This window comes from Mus caroli, chromosome 9 (genome assembly GCF_900094665.2).
Source record: "Mus caroli chromosome 9, CAROLI_EIJ_v1.1, whole genome shotgun sequence".
Lineage (NCBI taxonomy): Eukaryota > Metazoa > Chordata > Mammalia > Rodentia > Muridae > Mus > Mus caroli.
Genome location: NC_034578.1, coordinates 72965299 through 72981474, shown reverse-complemented (window position 1 = coordinate 72981474; position 16176 = coordinate 72965299). Strand labels below are relative to the sequence as shown.

The following is a 16176-nucleotide window of genomic DNA, read 5'->3' as shown; positions in this document are numbered from 1 at the left end:
TCCTTCTCCTTCTCCTTCTCCTTCTCCTTCTCCTTCTCCTTCTCCTTCTCCTTCTCCTTCTCCTTCTCCTTCTCCTTCTCCTTCTCCTTCTCCTTCTTCTCCTTCTCCTTCTCCTTCTTCTTCTTCTTCTTCTTCTTCTTCTTCTTCTTCTTCTTCTTCTTCTTCTTCTTCTTCTTTCTTCTTCTTCTTGCTTGTAGCTCAAGTGCTCACCCTCCCAGCTCCAGCCATCACACACATCTGCCATACTTCTATCTCTTGATGGCAACAAACTGTTAACTCTCTGGAACCATAAACCCAAATAAATCCTGCCTTTTATCTATTGCCTTGGTCATGTAGTTTTATCACATCAGTTAAAAAAAAAACTAATATAGTAGTTTACAAGGTACCTAAAGGAACAGAATTACTCAAAGTTAGCATCAGTACCAAGATCATTCCAATATTTATAGCAGCTCATGGAAGAAGTTTGGGGTTTACAGCACAGTGTAGAGGCAGCTGAAGCAGTTGGAGAGTTTTATTTCAATGCAGCTTGGTGGATCCAAGCCTTTTGCAGGCAGTTTGTTTGATATTTGCTTCTTCCATGCAGTTCAAGTGTTCTAAGCATGTCTCTCAGTCCAAGTCTTCCAGTATTTATATATATGCTTTAGAGGTGTTAAGGGCAGTGAATCTGGTCAAATTCAGGAACTTCCTTTTGAATTGTCTCTACAGGTGCACTCAAGTGCATCCCCACCAGAATGAATGTTTTACCCCAACATATTATTTTGCCTTCTTTTAATATCCTGCATCTTAACAAGCTTCCCTCCAAGATGGGTACTTTTATCTTGGATGAAATTGCTAAACAGCAGAAAAATATACATAAACATTCAGATAGATTTTGATCAAAAATCAGTGAGACTTTACGGAAGGAGAATGAAGACAAAGAAGAGCAATTAAGAGAGTTTATTAATCTTGCAGAGGATCTGAGCTCAGCTCCTAGCACCTGTGGTGGCTCATAACCACCTGTAACTCCAGATTTTGGGATTCCAACATGCTTTTCTAGTCTGTGGGGTCTCCTGCACACACATGGTGCACACAAATCTATTCAGTCTAATATTCATAGACATTAAAACTAAAACCAACCAAATAAGGAGTAAAACTCAATACAAAATATTCTCACAAAACTTAAATGTCTAGGTTTCTCAACTATGTCATTGGTAACTATTCAAATTTCTGTATACCCTTATTATTAGAAATGCATGCTTCTGATGCATTTATATGCATATTTATATATAACATGTTATATATAAATGTATGTTATAATTGAGTACAGAAACTTAATCTTTTAAATTCAATTGCTGACAAGCTAAATAGCTTATGGATTACTGTAGAGGTTCCTATTTTCCAACACTATGGAGAGTTGTTCCCCTTAGGGATGTGGTACCGTGTCACACTAACAAGAGCATCTCTACAGAGCTTTAACAAAGGGGGTGACACATCCTCACTTCAGGTCTCCAATGCAATTTTCTCATTACAAGTATAGGCAAAACTGTTATCACTTTTAAATATGAACAACAATAAAGATAAAAAGCTTAGAAGAGAAGGTGGTTGATGTTTATCAAGTTCAATGGAATGAGAAAAGCACTATGATGATGCATTGTAAAAAATGTTCCCTTTACCATTGCTCTAATATGATACACCCACTTGAAGTACAGTACTATATAAGAAGGTTCCTGTGTGATATAAGCTGAAAATCCTTATCTAATGTTCCTCAAAGTACAAATGAATGTAACAAAATTATTTCTCAAGCAAAAGTTTATTTGGAGATTGATTTTTTTTTAAAGTCAACTCTTAGCTTTGCTCAGTGGCAGTATCATACCCAATGAGGTTTATCCGAGGGGCAATTATTGCTAATTAAAGTCAACTCTTTAAAACACAAATAAGTATATATATATATGTATATATATATATATGTGTGTGTGTGTGTGTGTATGTATACATATATATATATACATATATGTGTGTATATATATACATATATATATAATCTCTTCTTCCTCTGCATATCCTTGATAATCTTATTGGGCTTTTTTTCAACCTAATAAGCTGTAAAGATAGCTGTTAATAGAGGTCTTATGGGAATTGTCAGGCTCAAGATTATTGAAGTTGTGCCAGTCAGCTTCAGTGCCAACCTGCAATAGCCAAGAATCACCCAGGAAGGAATTCTTAACAAGGAATTATGTAGGTCACTGCTCACACTGGCCTGGGACCCTGTCTCGGGTGGGAGACTGTTTTGATTGAGGGGTGAATGCATCCATTGTGAGTGGCACTACACAGGCTTGTCCCAGGAATGTGAGTGAGGAAAGATAGTACTAAGCAGCAAACCAGAATCCATGTTTTTCTTCTTTCTTGGCCCTTAACTGTGAATTCCATGCTTTAACTTCCTGTCTTGACTTCCCCGAAATAATGGGTGGCCTGAAATTATAAGCCAAACAGACCTTTCCCAGGGTGTTTTTTTGTCAAGGTATTCACCACAGCAATGAAAATGCAGCTAAGTCAAAATGACATCCACACCTTTGACTTCTCACAAATAACTTAATGCATTCGGTGTGCCCAGCTGACTTTAGTTGATCTCACACATACACATTCATTGATACAATATGCTTCACAGAATTATTCTGTAAAGTTGAAATTAAACCATGAATTGCAATAATGATATGGGGGAAAAAAGGACAAGGAGCCTGTACTTGTGGCTTCCCAGAGATTACGTTAGTTTAGTACATTACTAAACATGCCTAGAACCCAATTTCTTTTTTTATTAGATATTTTCTTCATTTACACTTCAAATGCTATCCCCTTTCCTAGTTTCCCCTCCGAAAATCCCCTATATCCTAACCCTCCTACCTACCCCCTCTCCCTGCTCCCCAACCCACCCACTCCCTGCTTCATGGCCCTGACATTCCCCTATACTGGGGCATATAATCTTAGCAAGACCAAGGGGCCTCTCCTCCCATTGATGGCCAACTAGGCCATCCTCTGCTACATATGCAGCTAGAGACACGAGCTCTGGGAGTACTGATTAGTTCATATTGTTGTTCCTCCTATAGGGTTGCAGACCCCTTCTGCTTCTTGGGTACTTCCTCTGGCTCCTACATTAGGGACCCTGTGTTCCATCCAATAGATGACTATGAGCCCAAATTCTTATCTTCAACATGCTTTGTCTAAATACTTTGATTCTAGAAGTTCACACAAAATAGATAAAATTGCATTTTTATTACATTTTTTATTATTGCATACTTTTTAAATGAATATTCACCAAACTGGAAGACTACAAATAGAATATTAGAAATTATAATCTTTAAAAATAGATTTTTATCTTTTAAGGTAGAATTTTTCAGTATTTGGGTTTCTGAAATACTTTAAGCCAGGTGTGATGGTATTTATCTATAATCTCCACACTCACGAGACAGAGACAGAGGAAAGTTTACCTAATCGACAGTGTTCTTGGACAATGACAGGAGATATGGCCCATGAAAAATATTATCTTCATGTATTCTTGAGCTTACTTTACTTTAGGTAGTTCTCAAAACCATATGGACTCAAAAAGATAATGTATGACATTTGGATAAATATAATATTAAGAATAGAAGAATAAATAAAGGAATATAATATCAACTTTGTACATATAGATGCAACTATTGTTGAGTGTCCCATGTAAATTCATCTGGCATCTGGCAGCCCAAACAGCAATTTGGAAATGACAATACTTACAACATTTAAAGGTGAATATTATATGTTGATGTAGTTGACTAATCCATCCCAAGCTTCCCCGGCAGCAGTGGTACAAGCTCCTCTCTACCTGCCCCAATGCTTTGGATTCTCAAATGAGTCTCTCTCTCTCTCTCTCTCTCTCTCTCTCTCTCTCTCTCTCTCTCACACACACACACACACACAGCCTTATATTTAGCATCTTTTAATCAGCTCAATGGCTGGGCCACTCCCAAACTTCCACGTTGCTGATGCCTCCCCTCCAATACTCCTGAATTATTACTTACAAAAATCTATATTCCATCTTTGCTACCCTAGACCCAGTGGGGAATGCCAAGACAGGGAAGCAGAAATGGGTGGGTTAGTGAGCAGGGGGTGGGGGGGATGGGAAAACATGTTTTCAGAGGGGAAACCAGGAAAGGGGATAACATTTGAAATGTAAATAAAGAAAATATCTAATAAAAAAAGAATTATACTTCAAAGCCACTATGATTTTAACAAAATACTCCAAGACTCACTAGTGAGTATTTATTCAAATACATTCATTATGTAATTGTTTTTAATGCAAACCTTAAGAATAAATTAATAGAAAAATGGGTATAAGAATTTGAGAACATCTAAACAGGAATTATGAAACCACTATAAATTACTTTTTTTTCCCTAAATTATGGTTGTAACGATGTAGTTTGGGAACTGTTCACAAGATCTCATTGGATGAAACAAATTTTTAAAATCCACATAAAACTGTCTATGGGAACTGCCTTTATCTTTGTATCTACATGAGTTTGGCTCTCAGGGCTCATTAGAGCAACTTCAGTTTTTAAGTGGATAACAGTTAATGCAGAGACATGAAGCACCTCAGAGTTCAGAGATTAAGGAATCACGTAGTACTCAGCCTAAACGAGACATCTACAACATCCTCCTTCCCCTTTGGCTGAGAAAAAAGTTCAGAAGAGGCAGAGGTCTAAGGGAAACTGTTTTGAAACAGGTATCCGTGGGACACGTCAGAGACCCAGGGTAAAACCGGAAACAACTGGTCGAAAATAAACAACACCAAAAACATAGAGCTAAAATGACTTCTAATGACATCTTTATAAGTCACTGAGGTGATTTGCCACCTCTAGATACAATTTCTACTCTAGCAGATGGGAACAAATACAGATAACCACAGCCAGGCATGCAGAGTGAGAGACCTTGGTACACTCAAACCTAAAGCGGACTGTCTCTTTCTCTCATCCCTACCCTCAGGGCTCAGGGAACCCAGTAGAAGAAGAAGAGGAAAGGGGGGCCTAAGAGAGCAAAAGAGCCAGACGGGATGGAGCATACCAAGAAAAGAAGACCCTCTAAAATCTACACCAACACAGTCTAAGCTCCCATGAACTCGGAGACTGCGGCAGTACGCCCCATTCTGTGCTAGATCCTCGGCACATATATTATGGCTTAGAGTTTAGTGTTCTATGGAATTCCTGAGTGTCCGAACAAGTTCATCTCTGAATTTTGTGCCTTCTCTGTGTCCTTCTTCCTTCTGTTTGCTTGTCTTGTCCAACATCGATGCTTTTTTTTATTTTATCTATTATATTTCACTTTGTTATGTTATATTATTGCCCCTTAGAAGCCCTTTTGTTTTCTACTGAGAAACAGAAAGACCAGACAGTGGATCTGGGTGGGAGAGGAGGAGAGGAGGAAGTGGAGGAGCAGAGGGAAGGGAAACTGTAATCAGGATCTTTATGCAAGCAAAGTCTATTTTCAACAAAAGGGAAAGAAGAAATAACATATAAGTAAAACCTTGGCTACAAAATGTCTAAAAATTAAAAACAAAATAGGCCATGAATTTGAAAAGGAACAGGGGGATTATGTAGGAGCGTTTGGAGGGGGTAAGGAAAAAGAGAAAACTTGTAATTAAATTATAATCTCAAAAAGAAAAACCTTCTATAATCATGATAAAAATGGAAAACATGTGAAAAAGTGAGAATGGAGGAAAAAATGAAGGCCGACCTTAGCCCACACAGTCCATGCTATATTTTCTATGTAAACTTCTAAAGTAGAACATTTCACTTAGCAGCAGGTAAATATGTTCCTGTTAGCTCAGCCAATACAACAGCTAGCACATCCCTTACTTTTTAACCATTTGCTCCGACTCACTGCTTTATTCTCAAATCATTATCTTCCCCCCCACCCCAAAGTCTTTTGTGGAGGAAATCCCACACTCGGAAGGAAAAATAATGAAATCCAAGCGCAAGTTCCCAATTCTGCTCCCTCTGTGCCCTTCTTTCTTTGTCCCAGTGATAAAATAAAAACAACAACCAGAAGGCCGGCCAACTCTACTCTGCCGTGGTTCTCATGCTAACCTGCTTTGTTTCCGTTGTAGCAATATCGAATTTTAAGCTAATAATTTCCTCCCTCACCGTTTTTATTGCATAACAGTCATCTGCTCTGAGAAGAATAAACCCTATCATGAGTATAAACAGGGAATGAGTTGGTTTTAAGAAATAAAATATAATTTTAAATAAAATTATGAAGCACAGAGCAGAAACATTTTAAACTCTACAGAGTTTGGATTTTTGGGACCCATATCTTGGAGAAGAAGTATTTCTTTTATTACAATTCTATTACCAAAAAAAAAAAATCTTACCTTCAAATAGTAGTGACACCTTGTAATTAAATTATAATCTCTACCTTTATAATTTAGATCATTTAAAAAATGATTTGGGGCTGGTGAGATGGCTCAGTGGGTAAGAGCACCCGACTGCTCTTCCGAAGGTCCAGAGTTCAAATCCCAGCAACCACATGGTGGCTCACAACCATCCGTAACAAGATCTGGCGCCCTCTTCTGGAGTGTCTGAAGACAGCTACAGTGTACTTACATATAATAAATAAATAAATCTTTAAAAAATGATTTGGAAAGTCGTCATAACCAATAACATTGATTCAGAGAAGGAAAATGCTTTCCCATCTTTGCCACAGACAACGCCCTTATGATAACATAACCAAATGGAACCCTGAGAAGGGAGGATGCAGAAGATCCTGAGCAAAGTGTTCCCTCCTGGCATGTATTATGGAAAAAAACTTTAGGAAGAGCTGGCCTCCTGGAAGTTGCATTTTTAGCATGACACTCAAGTACATCCTTAGTGATGGGGCATCTAGGCAAAAGAGAAGGCCTGTGTGATTCTCCGTGTCCTCAGGAAGCGTCCAACGGTACAAAGGATGAGCTGAGGATGTTTCACATCCTGACAAAGAGGAAAAGAGATGACAAAATAACAAGAAGAAGACAGACTCCAAATGGTGAGCATAGCAAGGTTTAGGATGAGTTTAAGTGCCAGGCCATAAAGCCAGTCATCTTATTATTATACATTTCAACAGAGCCTGCAAGAGAACACTCAGATAAACCCAAACTGTCTTTTCTAGGGACAAAGCACCACGTTATCCAGGTACAGAGAAAAGGAGGGCAAAGAACACCACTTTGAAGTTGATTTGCTTATATTCAATTTTTTGTTGAATTAGCACCCACTTAGTATGTCTAGCTTCTTTAACATCATAGTGGTATATTATATAACTTATTATTTTACTAAAGTTTCTAAACCAGATTCAATGTGATTTTGGAGCCAAACTTCAAAGTTATTTCTCCATATAGAGGAAATTATATGATGTGCAACCTGACATGTTGTTAATGGGCGCATGTCTCCCCTAGAACCTGACTCAGGTTGCTGGAAGACTTCAGCATGGAATTTTACATCTTTCTCTCCAGTAAAGGTATTCTCTCCACTAACAATCCCTAGATACCTTAATGCCCATGAAGGCAACACATCTACTAACAGTGTTTCATAATTCCTTGAGGTTCTCTTTGTTAGATTTCCTCTTTCTCAATCACATTTTATCTCAAACTAGTGTTTTGGGATGGGAGATAACTCCATCTGTGTGAGGTTAAATTTAAACTTCCCATTCATCAACAAGTCCCTATTCCTTTATTATTATTATTATTATTGTATTTATATTATTATTATTAGATATTTTCTTTATTTACATTTCAAATGTTATCCCCTTTCCTGGTTTCCCCTCCGAAAATCCCCTATACCCTCCTGCCTCCCCCTCCTCTCCAACCCACCCACTCCCATTCCTGGTCCTGGCATTCCCCTATACTGGGGCATAGAGCCTTCACAGGACCAAGGGCTTCTACTCCCATTGATGACTGAGTAGTTCATCCTCTGCTACAAATATAGCTAGAGCCACAAGTTCCACAATGTGTTTTCTTTGATTGGTGGTATAGTTCCAAGGAGCTCTGAGGATACTGGTTAGTTCATATTGATGTTCTTCTATGGGGCTTCAGTCCCTTTCAGATCCCTGGGTATTGCTCTGACTTCTTCATTGGGCAAGTCCCCAGTCCTTAACTTGCTTCTTTCTATTATGCTCTGGACAAAGAGTTCCTAACTCCTTCCCCTCCTGCTCTTCCTATATTCTTCCCACTTTGTGATATCAGAATGTACGTAGGCATCTGGCCATCATCTGGAACATTGGCTTCTCAGTGGCTTGCATTCTCTAAAGAAAACTGGTGTACTCCCTCTCCCAGTGGCCATCAGTAGCCAATAGAGCCTCAACTATAGTGGTACTTTGAGAGGCTTTCCTCATCTATGCTGGGATTTTTCTCTTTTGCAGGGATTACACATATACTCCAGATGCTGTCAATTCACATATCCCATGCCCTGTCTTGTCCATAAAACATATTCTCAGAAGTTTGCCACTTCCTTCTGATCTTACTCTTTTTATTTTTTAAACTGGCATTATTTATTTATTTATTGGATTGTGAAACATCCTTAATTTGTTGATATAGCAAATAAATTTCATCTCTGCTATGCAAATGACAGAAGGAATCTGCTCAGCAATTAACTTTAAAGTTCAATTTTATACAGGCAACATGCTATATGTGAAAAAAATTACTAACTGAACTACAGGTATTAAATACTGAAAAATAAACAGTTTATTATAATTTATTTTATTTAACAATCTAGGAAGTTCACGGCCATCAGCATTGCCAGTGCAATTTCAGGTGCAATTGGGAATTCAGGAATTTCAGTGGAGCTGTTAGCATAGCGGACCTTGTAGGCAAAATGCATGCACACTTTTGATAACACACATGAGAGGATCGCTCTAAAATTGACCTCCTTGGTTTCATTCTTAGCAAACTGACCTGGACCACTCAGTATGGCCTTTATTGTTCCTGGTGTTAATGCAAGTTCTCTTTTTACAATAAATTCATGACCATCAGAAGATAATAATTTATTCTTTTTGTACATCTTCTATGATGACACCAGAGTCCTGAGGAGATGGGGTATAATATGTATGCCTCAGTTAAGTCTGAGCAGCCCACATCTCTTATTCTCCAGACCTTGAACAATAGTGAGTCTTAATTGTCACTTCTGTCTCCGACCAGCAAAAAAGAGCGACGACACAGCGTTCTTCTCAAAGCAGTTTATTCAGGAACCTTTCAATATGCAAGCAGGAATCTCTCAACATGCAAGCAGGAATCTCCTCTAGCCCCCAATCGTAATCCCTTATATAACCCCTCAACCACACCCCATCAGCCCAGTCCGCATAATCTCAGTTCATTAGCCTTCGTCAAATGTGCCTTCGCAGCTCTCACAATGGATGTGGCTTATTTTCTGGTGTATGAGGAAGTCAGGTGCAAGTCATAAAACTTGGCTGCAGTCCCGGGTGCCATCTTGGGACTACCGCCACACCTGCTCCCCACACTTAATTAACAGGCATTTATGGGAGGACACTGTATGGTAATAAGCATCAGGTGAATACCATGTCTATTTAGCACAGTTAAGTGGTAGGTTGTCTGAAAAAGCCATGTGGAAACCTACTATTTTAAAGGCTTTCGAAAATATATACATATATCCTATAAATGAGAGACAGTGCTTCTTTTAGAAAGGCTATCAAGAAGCCCACTGTCAGGTGTCTGAGTAGTTGGCCAGTGAGACTCCATAGGGCATTACCAGCCACTGATGTTGTTTTTGGAGACCCTCTAGAGCTTGATTATAATATTTTATTTCTGAATATACCACATGAAAGAGCCATGGGACATAGAATTGGTGCTGACATGGAAGCTTTAGATAGTTGTCATCGTTCTGGAAGGTCTTTTGTGCACTATTGGATGATAAAAATAATTCATAGCATTGCTCATTTGTGAACCCTGAGAGCTACAATCATGATTGTCCTGACAAGATAGGCCCATTGGTACAATATGGACACAAATGTTATGGGGGTAACTAGCCAACCACTTTCTGATTTGGTATGAAGCCATCTCACAAGATAGAACTCACTGGAACTAAAAGACAAATTACTTATATAAATAATAAACCGTATTAAAACTTTATAAAGTAAGAGTTTGTATTTTTTAAATAACCAAGTATTTTGATTTAGCTGTATACTGCTTTGAAATAAATATACTTATCAACACACATAACACATATTATTTGACTATTTCTGTTGGCCCATAATCTGGACAAGGATTAATTAGGCCTCTAGTGAATCATAAGATGCACTCTAACTACTGACCAGGCTGTAGTCATCTTAAAATGACACCATGACTAAGCATTTGTTTCAAGCTCAGTCACAGAAATCTTGGCCACCCTGAATTTGCTTAGCTATTCACCAAGCTAATCTTCACTCCGTGGCATCTGCTTCTTGTATCTCAGGAGGGAGAGGGATACAGGGAAACAGCAAGAGAGAGTGACAGAAACAGAGATTAGGACAAGTTAATACAAGACCATGAATGAGACAAATGGAAATATTTAAATCTCCAATAAAAATTTCCTGCTCTATATTTTTGAATACCAATACGACAGAGGTAGACCTGTATCTCAATACTATATGAAAACACTGAATTTGTTTTCAAGCAACATTTTTGCTGATTGATATTTTAGAAGCTGAAAAATATCTGTTTAAAAAGAACTTGAGGGATATGTTTAGCAATCATATTAGACAATGTGATTTTAATACAAAGTCCTGTAGCTAAAGATATGCTAACCGGAACACACTCAGTTTCTTCTAAGGCCATTCCTTTCTATTTTAAAGATTAATATTTTAGTAGAATTATAGCTTATTGGGGAATATTAGGTTTGGGGGAGAGGGTGGAGAGATGTCTCAGAAACTAAGAGCACTGGCTGCTCTTGCAGAGAACTGAGTACAGTTCATTAGTGCTCACATGTGGCTCATCCCCTTTGTAAGTATAGTTCTGGGCATCTGACACTTCTTCTGTTCCTCATTGGCTCGTACACACATGTGCATACATGCATATATTCAGGCACACATGTGACACACACACAAATTAAATTTTAAAATATTAAAAACAAGCATTGTAGTTTGGTCTACATAGTGAGTTAAGACTAGCCAGCACTAATAACAAGACCCTGCCTCAGAGAGAAGTGGGGAAGGAGAAGGAGAGCAAGAGGCTTGGGAGGAGATTCGGAAGCTGGACCAAGTGTCTTGACAAGTTCCTGAGCACACTGTCTACCATCTTCCTGATACTATAACTTTGCAGGGACTTCCCAGGTATAGCTTGGGAAGGTATAGCCCTCTTCCAAGGCCAGTCCAAATCTTTACTTTCATTTTTCCTGGGAAATCCCTTTGGGTTTGCAATTAGAATTCAAACAATACTGTAAAGTCATTTGCCTCAAATCTCAGCATTGATGAAAAAAAAATACTTTCATGTTAACTGAACTAGTTATAAGAGGAATATATTTAGATCATTGTTTAAAATCCTCACTGTAACCTATCCTAAAATTTCTCAAAGTAAAATAGGTAAGATATGCTATTAAATTAAAACGTTTGTTTTTCTGAGCTCTGTTACATTTTATTAAAAGACATAATAAATATAATATAATGTAATATAATATATCTACTATGAAGTTGGGTAGATTGGAAAATTATTAGTCAGACTATTAACACCTACAGTAAGGACCATATATTGCCTCAACAATAGCTACATAAAAACCAGCTCTTTTTCCTAGAGCATATCCTTCCAAGAATGAAATAACAGAAACAGGCTGAGCAAGGCATCCCTGGCTCATAACTTTTCTTCTCACAGATTTCGCCCCGTAGGAATACACTTTCAGAAACCATTTTGTTTTGTTTGTTTAGTCGGTTGATTTGGTTCTGAATCAAGCACAGATACAAGTTCCATGCTAAAACCAAAGGAACCACTATAGCCTAACCATGTCATAGTCTTACAAAGAGAACCAAAACCATTAGCAGACAGACCTGTGCATGCCAACAGGATCATGTTTCAGGAATTCAAGCTTGGGATACTCAGTAATCGGTTAACCTCAGAATGGAAAACCACACGTGAAGTGTCCGAGATCAGGAACTGTTCTTTGGAAAACACCCAGGGTAACTGTCAGGGTTGGTACTGTTCCTGTGCCCTTGAGCAAAAGCAATTACATTCTCTTTTCTCACTTCTTAGCATAGGGAAACAGCATAGTATTACATACTACATACGGCATGTTGAAACCTTATAAAGATTATAGTTTCAACTTTTTTATTATGAAAGAACAAGCCATAAATTATCATTTACAGCAGGACTCATTTGTTTTACTTTAGTGTTGTGTAACTAACAGAGCATAAAGGCCTCACTCGGATTTTTTTTCCAAAGCAATATAATTCAAATCACCTTCTCTGACCTATCATCTTAAAGGTTTGGTTTCTACATAAAGGAAATGAATCATTGTGCATGCCTAGCAGGCAGTTCAGAAAGCAGTACTATTCAAACATTTCAAAAGCCTTGAAAACATTTTCTGGACCATGTTCTAGACATGACAGGAGACTGTTGTGTCCCCGCAACCATTTCTTCTTTAAAGTATTTTATGTGGAAGCCAAAAATACTCCCATTTTTTTCCAGAATTTTTTTTAAAAGTTTGAACTTTTCTACATTATGTCAAAAAAAAAAAAAAGAAAAGAAAAGAAAAAGAAAAAGAAGAAAAGAAAAGAAAAGAAAAGAAAAGAAAAGAAAAGAAAAGAAAAGAAAAGAAAAGAAAAAAAACCAAGGTCATTAAAGTCAGGAGCTGAGTTCCCATTAACCTTTGCCCTAACTTCTTAACTCTGAAGAGCATTGTGCACTGTGTTTTAAGATAAACTAAAAAGACATCTAGGAGACATATCCCAGATTCTAATCAACTGTTAAGACCTTGAAGAAGCAGAATGAAGGAATGCCTTAAATGTAAAGCTGTTCAATTTTCTAATCATTTACCAAGAGCGAGAGGATTGCTAATCACTAAAGATGCATTCATTGTAAACAGCTACTATTCATCTCACTCAAAATCACAAACAATTTTGAAAAGTTTGGAAGATGAAATAGATATATTTCATTAACCAGCTTTACAGTGTTAACAAAACTAAGTGTAACTGAAATTTACCAAATGTCTCTTCTGTAGCAGGCTTTGTGCCCTCCACTGAGTCCCTTCAGTAATTTCTCAGACTTGGAGCTGCCAGCCTTATCTGCATTTCAAAGATAAGGAGCCTCCAGGTCGCTAAGCTGGGTAAGAGAGGCAAAACTACTTAGTGGCTGGCTGGCTGCAAGGAAAGAAAGCATGTGTTTTCACTTCAGAGTAAGGGTGGTGAAGTACAAACTGCGTGATCTGTAGAGCTGGCTTCCTTCCCCAAGGCGTGCATCTTTAACCACTACACACTAAGGCTAAAATGACCTGGGCAGAAAGAATTGAGTTTGTGCTTCCTTGGTGGGAGAAGAAAGAAAATGTGGCATTACGAATCTGAAGTCACTTACTGAGGATGGTATGTTTGTAGTGTTTTCTCTAAATGCTTCCAAGCAATGCTACACAAAAGGACTTAAATGCCACACAGTTATACTAATTCTGGGTATTATTAACAAATAAAGCAAGATAGTGTAAATTCAACAGACATATGTCATGCATGTTTTCTGGCTGACTAACTCCTTTTGAATGCCCTGTTATGCTAGAAGCATTCTCTTCATGGAGTATAATCCATGAAATGTATTTCTTCAGGCTTTATATCATAGTTTGTTTCATCTTGTGCAATGTACTGTAAGTTCAGCAGACCTGTGCCCTGTTTCCTGGCTGGCCAGCAGCCTTTGAATACTGTTATGCTAGAAACATTTTCTTCATGGAGTACAATCCATAAAATATATTTCCACAGGCTTTCAACTTAGAAAACAAAACACCAGATATGTGCTTGTCTTGTGCTCAAACTGCACTCATCTATGAAAAACTAATTTTCAAGACAATTGCTGTAGCAAATTAGCATTTGGGGTTAAAGTGAATACTGCTTTGAGCTCTGACTTTGGAGGGAAATCCTTGCTGACAGCAGTGTCTCCTTTGCCAGTTAATGTCATTGACAGCTGACCCATGATCAAGAAGTTTCTGTCACAGGATTAATGGCATCAGTCCTCATGTGGCCTCTAGTCCCAGCCTTCAACACCCACTAATTCAGCAAGTTACTTCATAACATCTTTAAGGAGATTTGCCTCTTTTAAGCAAATCCAAAGTCAGCTTGGATTGTTTATTTTTTAAGAATTCCAAAACAGATTATGGTTTTAAATAAGATGGACATGAGAGAGACTGTCCCTGTCACCAAGCATGAACATAAGCTCTGTACTGACTGAACATACAGTATAATGAAGACTTAGAGAAGTATGTGGTAAAGACAAAGGGCAGACACCAAAATAAGGATCCAATGTGGCAAGTCAACACTGTTGTTGTTGTTTATAGTATTATTTAATCTAAGCTTACTACAGAGTAAGTACCAGAGCAGCAGGGTGCTGATTAGTTTTGTCAACACAAATGGGAGTGACCTGTGAATAGGGAACCTCGATTGTGAAAATGTCACCACTTGGTTGGCCTGTGAGCCTGTCTATGGGATATTTTCTTGATTAATGCTTCATGTGAGAGGAATCCAGCCTACTGTGTGCAGTGCTGCCTCTGGAAGGAAGCTCTGGGTTATACAAGAAAGCAAGCTGAACAAAGCACTCCAGGGCAGCTGCTGGCCAGCCAGGAAACAGGACACAGGTCTGCTGAACTTACAGTAAGTTGCACAAGGTGAGACAGAGGGATCCTTTTTTTTTTTTTTTTTTTTNTTTTCCATCAGTGAAATGAGCCAATTCAAGCCAGATATTACCTAAGGACCCAGCTCTACCACTCCTGGGCATATACCCAAAAGATTCTCCAACATATAACAAGGACACATGCTCCAATATATTCATAGCAGCCTTATTTATAATATCCAGAAACTGGGAAGAACCCACATGTCCCCTCAACAGAGGAATAGATACAGAAAATGTGGTACATTGACACAATGGAGTACTACTTGGCTATTAAAAGCAATGAATTCGTGAAACTCTTACGCAAATGGATGAAACTAGAAAATATCATCTTGAGTGAGGTAACCCAATCATAAAAGAACACACATGGTATGCACTCACTGTTAAGTGGATATTAGACTGAAAGCTCGGAATACCCAAGATATAATTCACAGACCACATGAAGCTCAAGAAGAAGGAAGACCAAAGTGTGGGTGCTTCGGTCCTTCTTAGAACAAAATACTCATAGGAGCAAATAGGGAGACAAAGTATTGAGCAGGTACTGAAGGAAAGGCTATCCAGAGACTGCCCCACCTGGGGATTCATCCCACACACAGTCACCAAACCCAGACACTATTGTGGATGCCAAAAAGTGCTTGCTGACAGGAGCCTGATATAGTTGTTTCCTGAGAGGCTCTTCCAGAGCCTGACAAATACAGAGGTGGATGCTTGCAGCCAACCTTGGACTGAGCATGGAGTCCCCAATGGAGGCTTTAGAGAAAGGACTGAAGGGGTTTGCAATCCCATAGGAAAAACAACAATTCAACCAACCAGGTGCCCCAGAGTTCCCAGGGACTAAACCATCAACCAAGGAGTACACATGAAGGGACCCATGGCTCCAGCTGCACGTGTAGCAGAGGATGGCCTTGACTGGCAACAATGGGAGGAGAGAACTTGGTCCTGTGAAGGCTCGATGCCTCAGTGTAAGGGAATGCCAGGGAGGGGTGGTAGGAGTGGGTGGGTAGGTCAGGTAACACCTTCATAGAAACAGGGGAGGGGAGATGGGATAGAGGGTTTCTGGGGAGGGGGAGTGGAACCAGGAAAGGGAATAACATTTGAAATGTAAATAAAGAAAATCTTTAATTTAAAAAAAAAGAAAAAATTAAAGCCAGGTTTATTGGGAAGTTGACTGAGGCCAGGGAAGACACCATGTGGAGAGTGGAGGAAGGGGGAAGAGAAAGAGAAAAAGAGCAAAGGAGGAGGAGGAGAATGGGGAGGAGAAGGGGAGAAGAGAGGGAAGAGAGGGAGAGGGAGGAGAGGAAGAGGAGAGGAAGGAAGAAGAGGAGGAGGAAGGGAGGAGAAGGAGGAGGAGAAGGAGGAGAAGGAGG

The 16176-nt window shown here is 38.8% G+C and overlaps 1 non-coding gene and 1 pseudogene across 1 annotated transcript; one reads left to right on the top strand and one right to left on the bottom strand.

Moving 5' to 3' along the window:
• Positions 1–1826: 1826 nt before the first annotated feature.
• On the top strand, positions 1827–1973 carry LOC115032091. The gene has a single exon (XR_003837719.1). It is a non-coding gene; the product is annotated as a U4 spliceosomal RNA (small nuclear RNA).
• Positions 1974–8732: 6759 nt separating this feature from the next.
• LOC110302369 lies at positions 8733–9029 on the bottom strand (annotated as a pseudogene).
• Positions 9030–16176: the final 7147 nt, after the last annotated feature.